The sequence below is a fragment of the Hypanus sabinus genome, unplaced genomic scaffold (assembly GCF_030144855.1).
Source record: "Hypanus sabinus isolate sHypSab1 unplaced genomic scaffold, sHypSab1.hap1 scaffold_890, whole genome shotgun sequence".
Taxonomy (NCBI): domain Eukaryota; kingdom Metazoa; phylum Chordata; class Chondrichthyes; order Myliobatiformes; family Dasyatidae; genus Hypanus; species Hypanus sabinus.
The window spans coordinates 30,329-40,508 of NW_026781743.1; the positions used below are offsets into that span (position 1 = coordinate 30,329).

General features: G+C 47.9%; 1 long non-coding RNA gene across 1 annotated transcript; it reads right to left on the bottom strand.

The window, feature by feature from the left end:
* Positions 1-5,015: 5,015 nt before the first annotated feature.
* On the bottom strand, positions 5,016-9,920 carry LOC132390427 (uncharacterized). Its single transcript, XR_009510906.1, has 2 exons — positions 9,805-9,920; positions 5,016-5,505 (listed from the first exon to the last, which is right to left on the bottom strand). It is a non-coding gene; the product is annotated as an uncharacterized LOC132390427 (long non-coding RNA).
* Positions 9,921-10,180: the final 260 nt, after the last annotated feature.

Consider the following 10,180-nt stretch of genomic DNA (forward strand, 5'->3'; position numbering starts at 1 on the left):
AGGACACAGATAGAGTGGATGTGGAGAGGATGTTTCCTATAGTGGTGGAGTCTAGGACCAGAGGACACTGATAGAGTGGATGTAGAGAGGATGTTTCCTATAGTGGGGGAGTCTAGGACCAGAGGACACAGATAGAGTGGATGTAGAGAGGATGTTTCCTATAGTGGGGGAGTCTAGGACCAGAGGACACAGATAGAGTGGATGTGGAGAGGATGTTTCCTATAGTGGGGGAGTCTAGGACCAGAGGACACACAGAGTGGATGTGGAGAGGATGTTTCCTGTAGTGGGGGAGTCTAGGACCAGAGGACACAGATAGAGTTGATGTGGAGAGGATGTTTCCTATAATGGGGGAGTCTAGGACCAGAGGACACACAGAGTGGATGTGGAGAGGATGTTTCCTGTGGTGGGGGAGTCTAGGACCAGAGGACACACAGAGTGGATGTGGAGAGGATGTTTCCTCTAGTGGGGGAGTCTAGGATCAGAGGACACAGCCTCAGAATAGAAGGGCATTCATTTAGAACAGAGACGTGGAGGAATTTCTTTAGCCAAAGGGTGATGACTCTTTGGAATTCATTGCCACAGATAGATGTGGCATTTGTGTGTTTGTGCGTTGCGCAAGATTTCCAGCATCTGCAGATTCTCTGGAGCTTCCCCCTTCATTTTAACAGTCAGCAGATTCAAAAAGCTGATGGGCAGCAGGTGGCACCACTGCGCCACGCTGGGACAGTCGTACTGGAACATGGTTCGAAAGACCCGGCTCAAACCCCACCACACCTCCTGGGGAATTTGAATTCAAGTCACTAGGTAAATATAGTGAGCAGCTGTTAATATAATTGTGAGATTAAATATGTCTGATTGTCTGAGAGTTCATCCTCATTATAGAAGGCCATTTCTAATTCCAGACTCAGCCTTCTTTAGACACCTGCTCATAAAACCTTAAGACATAGGAGCAGCTACTCGGAGATAGTGCCCTCTGATATTAGACTCCCCCACTATAGGAAACATCCTCTCCACATCCACTCTATCTGTGTCCTCTGGTCCTAGACTCCCCCACTATAGGAAACATCCTCTCCACATCCATTCTATCTGTGTCCTCTGATCTTAGACTCCCCCACTATAGGAAACATCCTCTCCACATCCACTCTATCTGTGTCCTCTGGTCCTAGACTCCCCCACTATAGGAAACATCCTTTCCACGTCCACTCTATATGTGTCCTCAGGTCCTAGACTCCCCCACTATAGGAAACATCCTCTCCACATCCACTCTATCTGTGCCCTCTGGTCCCAGACTCCCCCACTATAGGAAACATCCTCTCCACATCCACTCTATCTGTGTCCTCTGGTCCTAGACTCCCCCACTCTAGGAAACATCCTTTCCACGTCCACTCTATATGTGTCCTCAGGTCCTAGACTCCCCCACTCTAGGAAACATCCTCTCCACATCCACTCTATCTGTGCCCTCTGGTCCCAGACTCCCCCACTATAGGAAACATCCTCTCCACATCCACTCTATCTGTGCCCTCTGGTCCTAGACTCCCACACCACAGGAAACATCCTTTCCACATCCACTCTATTTAGGCCTTAAGACAAAGGAGCAGAATTAGGCGATTCAGCCCATCGAGTCTGCTCAACTATTCCATCATGGCTGATCCCAGATCCCACTCATCCCCATCCACCTGCCTTCTTGCCATATCCTTTGATGCCCTGACCGATCAGGAAATGAGCAACTTCTGCCTTAAATATACCCACGGACTTGGCCTCCACCACAGTCCATGGCAGAGCGTTCCACTGATTTACTACTCTCTGGATGAAAAAAAAATCCTTCTTACCTCTGTTCTAAAGTGTTGCCCCTCAATTCTGAGGCTGTGCCCTTTAGATCTGGATACCCCACACCATGGGAACCATCCTCTCCGCATCCACCCTATCTGGATCTCTTCAACATACGGTAGGAAAGATGCCGTGAAGTTGATGGTGTTGTGGATAGTGCAGAAGGTTGCCAATGGTTACACTGGGACATTAAGAGGACACTGAGCTGGGCTGATAAGTGGCAGATGCAGTTCAGTCTGGAAAAGTGTGGTGATTCAGTTTGAAAGGTGGATCAATCTTGAAAGTGGGGTACAGGGTTTATTATGTCAGGATTATCAGCAGTGTGCAGGAACAGAGGATTTTTGGAGTCCATGCCCAGAGATCCCTCAAAGCTGCCGTCCCAAGTTGATAGGGACTTTACGAGGGTGTATGGTGTGTTGGCCTTCACTAGTTGGGGAAATGAGTTCAAGAGCCACAAGATAATGTTGCAGCTCTACAAAACTCGGATTAGACCTCACTTGAAGCATTATGTTCAGTTCTGGTCATCTCAATATAGGAAGCTTTAGAGAGAGTGCAGAGGAGATTTACCAAGATGCTGCTGGTTTAGAGAGCACGTTTTATGAGGATAGGGCTTTTCTCTTTGGAGCAAAAGAGGATGAAAAGTTACCTGATAAGAGTAAAAGTACAAGACGATAAGAGGCATAAATAGAGTGGGCAGCCAGCACCTTTTTCAAAGAGCAGCTAATCAGAGAGGCTAATCAGAGAGGGCATAATTTTAAGGTGATTGGAGGAATATATAGTGGAGGGGGACGTTCGAGGTAGGTTTTTATATACAAAGAATGATAAATGCATGCCAGGGACTGTGGTAGAGGCAGATACCTTAGGAACATTTAAGATACACATGGATGGAAGAAAAATCGAGGGGTATGTGGTATGAGTAAAGAAATGAAGGTATTGTAAATTGACTTTGGAGTAGGTTAAAAAGTCGGCACAACATGGTGGGACAGTAGGTCTGTACTCTTCCACATTCTGTGAAATAAGTTACGAGGATGTTACCAGGACTTGAGAAACTGAGCTGCGGGGAGAGCTCAGGCAGGCTAAGACTTTATTGCCTTCAATGTAGGAAACTGAGTGCTTTGATGGGCTTTTTCCTGGTGTTGAATTCACGGTCTTTTTCCCTGTGTTGGAGGATCAGAATCAAGCTTAATATGTTGTGAGATCTGTTGTCTTTGTAGCAGTTAAATGTAATACATAATCATGGAGAAAAAGAACCTTGAATTGTAGTAAGTATATATAATATAGCTAAATTAAATAAGTAGTGCTAAAAATAGGAAATAAAGAAGTAGTAAGGTGGTGTTCATGGGTTCAATGTCCATTCAGAAATCAGGTGGCAGAGGGGAAGAAGCTCTGCCAACAATCGTTGAGTGTGTGTCTTCAGGCTCCTGTACCCCCTCCCTGATGGCAGAGGGGAAGAAGCTGTTCCTGAATCGTTGAGTGTGTGTCTTCAGGCTCCTGTACCTCCTCCCTGATGGCAGAGGGGAAGAAGCTGTTCCTGAATCGTTGAGTGTGTGTCTTCAGGCTCCTGTACCTCCTCCCTGATGGCAGAGGGGAAGAAGCTGTTCCTGAATCGTTGAGTGTGTGTCTTCAGGCTCCTGTACCTCCTCCCTGACGGCAGAGGGGAAGAAGCTGTTCCTGAATCGTTGAGTGTGTGCCTTTAGGCTCCTTTACCTCCTCCCTGATGGTGGCAATGAGAAGAGGGCACGTCCTGAGTGATGGGGGTCCTTAATGATGGATGTCACTTTTTTGAGGCATCACTCCTTGAAGATGTCCTGGATGCTGGTGCCCATGGTGAAGCTAAGTTTACAACTCTCTGCAGCTTGTTTTGGTCCTGTGCAGTAGCCCCCCACCATACCAGACAGTGATGCAGCCAGTCAGAGGCTCCCCATGGTGCATCTGTAGAAATTTGTGAGTGTGTTTGGTGACATACCAAATCTCCTCAAACTCCTAATGAAATATAGCCGCCATCTTGCCTTCTTTGTAGCTGCAGCAATTTGTTGGGACCAGGTTAGATCCTCAGAGATACTGACACCCAGGAACTTGACATTGCTCACTCTCTCCACTTCTAATCCCTCTGTGAGGACTGGTGTGTGTTCCCTCATCTTACCCTTTCTGAAGTTCACAATCAGCTTAAGGTGAGAGGGGACAAGTTTAAAAGGAGACCCGAGGGGCAACATTTTCATCCAGAGGGTGTTCCGTATATGGAATGAGTTGTCAGATGAATTAGTTGAAACATTTAACAGTCATTTGGACAAGTACGTGGATACGAAGGGTTTATTCGAACATGGGCAAAATGCCAACAAAATGGGACTAGCTTAAATAGGCACATTAGTCAGCAGGGGTGAGTTAGAACAAAGGGCCTGATTTCAAACTGTAAGACCAAAGGAAGAGAATTATTGACCCATCGAATCTGCTCTACCATTCCGTCATGGCTGATCCATTTTCCCTCTCAGCCTATATCCCTTCATGCAGAATCTATCAACCCCTGCCTTAAATATACCCAATGGCCTGGCCACCACAGCCGCCTGTGGCAACGAATTCCACACACTCACATCCCTCTGGCTGAAGAAATTCCTCATCTCCATTCTAAATGGACGTCCCTCTATTCTAGGCTGTCCCCTCTGATCCTAGACTCCCCCCACCAGAGGAAACATTCTCTCCAAATCCACTCTATCGAGGCCTTTCAACGTTTGATATGTTTTAATGAAATCAGCTGAATTCTAGTGACAGAGGCCCAGAGCCGTTGAACGCTCCTCATATGACAAGTCTTTCAATCCCGGAATCATTTTCCTGAACCCTCTCCAGTGTCAGCACAACTTTTCAGTGTTAACTGGTGACTGACTCGAAATGGCTCCCTCACCTTGGGGACATATCAGAGTGGGGAATGATTGCTGGGCTTTGCCAGTATATTCTGTCAACGGATGAATGATCACGCTGTTTGTGTGACCCAGCCTCACAGCCCTAGAGACCCCAAGTTCAATCCCAACCTCCAGCACTTACTGTCTGTGTGGAGTCCGCATGTTCTCCTGGTGACCGAGTGGAGAAGCTCCTGTTTCCACCCACATCCCAACGACACACAGGGTCGGTCAGTTAAGCTGTCTGCCTCACAGCCCCAGAGACCGGGGTTGCATCCCAGCCTCCGATACTCACTGCGTGTTCAAAGTTCATTTATTATCAGCGTATGTGTACGTTATACAACTCTGATGTTCATCCTGCTTACAGGCAGCCATGAAACAAAGAAACCCAGAAGAACCCATTAGAACGTAAAGACCAACAAACACCCAACGTGCACAGAGAGAGAGAAAACACAAATCGTCAAACAGTGAAAGTAAGAAACAGCATTCGGACCAAAAGTGAGTTCATAGACAGGAAGCCTCAGTTCGTCACACAGCAGAGCGAATCGTCACAGAGATCGCAGACACGGAGTCCGGAGCAGCTGGGACAGGCCCAGCCGGGCATGAAGTGTATGGATTCTGCATCACACTTGGGTTACAGCCCCACAGCTGCTCCGGTTTCCTCCCGTATTCCCAACAAAGGGAATGTCTGGTGACTTCCTGCCTGCTGTAAACACGAAGCCAGGTAGTCCCTCCAGGTGAGTTTGCTGGCACCACTTCTGCTTCAGTGTACCGCAGCTGGTATTCTCTGTGTGGGATGTAAGACCATAAGACCTAGAATTAGGCAATTTGGCCCGTTGAGTCTGTTCCATCATGGCTGATTTATTTTCCCTCTGAACCCCACTCTCCTGCCTTTGATACCCTGAATAATGAAGAGCCTCCGTTTTAAGAATACCCCAAAACTTGCCCTTCACGGCTGTCTGCGGCAATAAATTCCACAGATTCACTACCGTCTGACTGAAGGAATTCCTCCTCATCTCTGTTCTATTCTGAGACTGTGCCCTCCGATCCTAGACTCCCCGCTTTTGAAAACATCCTCTCCACATCCACTCTATCTAGGCCTTTTGATATTCAACTGGTTTCAGTGAGATCCACCCCCCCACCCCGATTCATCTTATCTCCAGTGAGTACAGCCCCAGAGCAATCAAACCCTCCTCATATATTAACCCTTTCATTCCCAAGAATCACTCTCATAAACCCAAGAGATTCTGTAGATGCACAAAATACAGAGCTGTCGCGATAAAGGGTGTCAGCCCAAATCGTTGACTGCTTATTCTCCTCCATGCATGCTACCGGACCTGCTGAGTTCCTCCATCATTCTCATGAACCTCCTCTGGACTCTCTCCAGTGCCGGCATATCTTACCTTCAATATGGAGGGAAGTTGGGAACAAGAAAACATGGGAAACGGGCAGAAAGAGTGGTCACTTCAGGAAAACCGGAAGAGCATATGGAGGTGAAGAAATAAGAAAGGTGACCCATTCAATATTGAGGATAGTGGACAAACATTTCCCTTTACTTGCAATTCATGTGATCCACACTTGGTGGCCATTTTATTATGCATACCTGCACATTAATGCCAACATTTAACCAGCCAATCACATGGCAGCGGCTCAGCGCATAAAAGCATGCAGACATGGCCAAGAGGTTCAGTTGTTCTTCAGACCCAACGTCAGAATGGGGGAAGAAATGTGGATCTAAGTGACTTTCACCATGGACCGACAGACAGACTTTATTAATTCCGAGGGATATTGGGTTTCGTTACAGTCACACCAAACAAGAGTAGTGTAGAAATACAGCAATATAAAACCATAAATAATTAAATAGGTAAATTATGCCAATTCCAGGACCAGCCTATTGGCTCAGGGTGTCTGACACTCCGAGGGAGGAGTTGTAAAGTTTGATGGCCACAGGCAGGAATGACTTCCTATGACGCTCAGTGTTGCAACCATCATTGGTGCCAGATGGGGTGGTTTGGGTATCTCAGAGACTGTCGATCCCCTGGGATTTTCACACACAGCAGTCTCTAGAGCTTAGAGAATGGTGAGGGAAACAAAAAAAATCGTCCAGTCAGAGGCAGTCCTGTGGGTGAAAACGCCTTGTTAATGAGAGAGGTCAGAGGTGAATGGTCAGACTTGCTAACAAAAAGGTGATAGTAACTCAAATAACCATGTTACAGTAGCGGTGTGCAGAAGAGCATCTCTGAATGTATAACACGTCAACCCTTGAGGCAGAAAACGACAAAGATGGACTCCGTGGCCACTTTGTTAGATACCAAAGGTAGCTAAAACGATATCTCTATTTCTCTCTCCACAGACATGGCCGTTACCAGAGGTTAGATTTGCTTCATTCATTTTAAACACTGCGGTTACCCGGGGCAACAGTGTTCTGTTGTTTAACCTGGCTATCCTCCACCCAGGAACCCCAACAATAGCCTGTAACTTCTCTTTGGACTTGGAGGCAATTCGATGCAGGAGAACTGAGGTGAGGCAGCGGGCCCATCACCGAGAGCGAGGAAGACCCCAGGTTCGATCGATGTGACCACCAGGCCGTCGAGGCAACAGGATCCAGGCCCCAGAACGTGACAGAACCCGATGATTTAGGGCCAGATTGCAAATGTCAGGGCGTCAGCGGCCCAAGGTGAGGGACAGGCCGGTTCAGCTTGCTGAATTAAGGGTATAGGGACAGACTCTCTTCGTGGAGTTCAGTTCAGAATGCCATATGCTTGTGCTTATTGTTTGCATGAGTTGTATTTTTCTCTCTCAAAAGGTGTTTGACGGCCTTTTTAAAAGATTTTTTTTTGGTTTCTTTGTTTCGTGGCTGCCTGTCAGGAAGCGAATCTCAAAGTTGTATACGACAATAAATGTATTTCGAATTCCCCCTCCCCCCTTCACACCTCCATCACCTCACTTCGGCCTTACTTTCATACCGCCCCCCCCCCACCCCATTTCCAAATCAGAACTAAGTTTATTATCACTGGCATATGTCGTGAAATTTGTTGTTTCGCATCAGCAGGACAGTGCGTTTCGCAGTAATGGAAACTATAAATTACAACGAGTATCCTTAGAATACAAGTACTGCAAAAAGGGTGAAAATTACACTGAGGCAGTGTTCATGGGTTCACTGTCCGTTCAGAAATCAGATGGCAGAGGGGAAGAAGCTGTTCCTGAATCACTGAGTGTGTGCCTTCAGGCTCCTGTACCTCCTCCCTGATGGCAGAGGGGAAGAAGCTGTTCCTGAATCACTGAGTGTGTGCCTTCAGGCTCCTGTGCCTCCTTCCTGATGGTAACAGTGAGAACAGGGCATGTCTTGGGTAATGGGGGTCCTTAATGATGGACGCCACCTTTTTGAGGCACCACTCCTGGAAGATGCCCTGGATACTACAGAGGCTGGAGCCCATGATGGAGCTGACTCTCTGCAGCTTACCTCGATCCTGTGCAGTAGCCCCCCCCCCTCCACCCCCATACCAGATTTTACCCAGTCAGAATGCTCTCCACAGTACACCTGTCGAAATCTGAGTGTCTTTGGTGATATCGCGAATCTCCTCAAACTCCTAATGAAATATAGTCACTGTTGTGCCTTCTTTTTGTAATTGCATCGATATGTTGGGCCCAGGAGCGGTCTTCGGGGAATGTTGACACCCAGAATCTTGGAAGTGCTCACTCTTTCCACTGCTGATCCTTCGATGAGGACTGGTGTATGTTCCCTCAACTTCTCCTTCCTGAAGCCCACAACCAACTCACCGGCTTTCTGACCTTACTTACTTGGTCTTACATTTGCTTCCCCCCGCAATACCCTTTCCTCCCCTCAACGACAGAGAATCTCACCTGGTCCCTCAACACCAGCTCCATAGCAGAGAAAGCCCAGCAGCATCTCTACTTTCTGTGAAGGCTGAGGAAAGTCCATCTCCCACCCCCCATCCTCATCACGTTTTACAGGGGTTGTATTGAGAGCATCCCGAGCAGCTGTGTCACTGCCTGGTTCGGAAATTGCACCGTCTCGGTTCGCAAGACCCTGCAGCGGATAGTGAGGTCAGCTGAGAAGATCATCGGGGTCTCTCTTCCTGCTGTTATGGACATTTACACTACACGCTGCATCCGCAAAGCAAACAGCATTATGGAGGACCCCACGCACCCCTCATACAAACTCTTCTCCCTCCTGCTGTCTGGGAAAAGGCTCCGAAGCATTCGGGCTCTCACGACCAGACTATGTAACAGTTTCTTCCTCCAAGCTATCAGACTCCTCAGTACCCAGAGTCTGGACTGACACCTTACTGCCCTATTGTCCTGTTTATTATTTATTGTAATGCCTGCACTGCTTTGTGCACTTTATGTAGTCCTGTGTAGGTCTGTAGTCTAGTGTAGCTTTCTCTGTGTTTTTTTTACATAGTTCAGTCTAGTTTTTGTACTGTGTCTTGTAACACCATGGTCCTGAAAAACGTTGTCTCGTTTTTACTATGTACTGTACCAGCAGTTATGGTTGAAATAACAATAAAAGTGACTTGACTTGAAATCCCTTCCCTCAATTCCCTTCCTTCCCCTCCTCCCCTCACTTCCCTTCCCTCCCCTCACATTCCTTCCCTTCCCTCCCCTCACTTCCATTCTCTTCCCTCCCCTCACATTCCTTCCCTTCCCTCCCCTCACTTCCCTTCCCTTGCCTTCCCTCCCCTCACTTCCATTCTCTTTCCTCCCCTCACTTACCTTCCCTTTCCTCCCCTCACATCCCTTCCCTTCCATCAATTCCCTTCTCTTCCCTCCCCTCACTTCTCTTCCTTCTCCTCAATTCCCTTCCCTTCCCTCACTTCTCTTCCCTCTCAATTCCCTTCTTTCTCTTCCCCTCAATTCCCTTCCCTTCCCTCCCCTCACTTCTCTCCCTTCGCTTCCCTCCCCTCACTTCTCTTCCTTCTCCTCAATTCCCTTCCCTTCCCTCACTTCTCTTCCCTCTCAATTCCCTTCTTTCTTTTCCCCTCAATTCCCTTCCCATTCCTTCCTCCACTCCCCTCGCCTCCGTCGTCTCATTTGTCGGCTACCTTCTCGCTGCCTGACTTACCGGGTACAGTATTTCCCAATCTGTGTTCATCTCCTCCACCTCCATCTTGGGCAGAAAGCCTACAGCCTCCTCCGTTACCCTAGCAACCGCAGCTCCCCCGACCTTCTTTGCCTCGCTTAACATGGCGGGCTGCGTGTCCCGGTTCTTCACAGTACTACTTTTATTTATTTTTAACCAGACACTCCGGAACCCCTACGTCAGCGCTTTTTTTAATAATAAAAAATAAATTCCCTTTCGTAAAAGCGCTTTTCTTTGTCTTTATGTCAACGCTCTGGGCCGATTTGTTGGGGTGTTTTTTTTGTTGGTTCCCGCATCTGATTGGTGCCTTCACCTGCCCGTTGGAGTCGGAGCTGGTGGGCGGGGCGAGAGACACCGG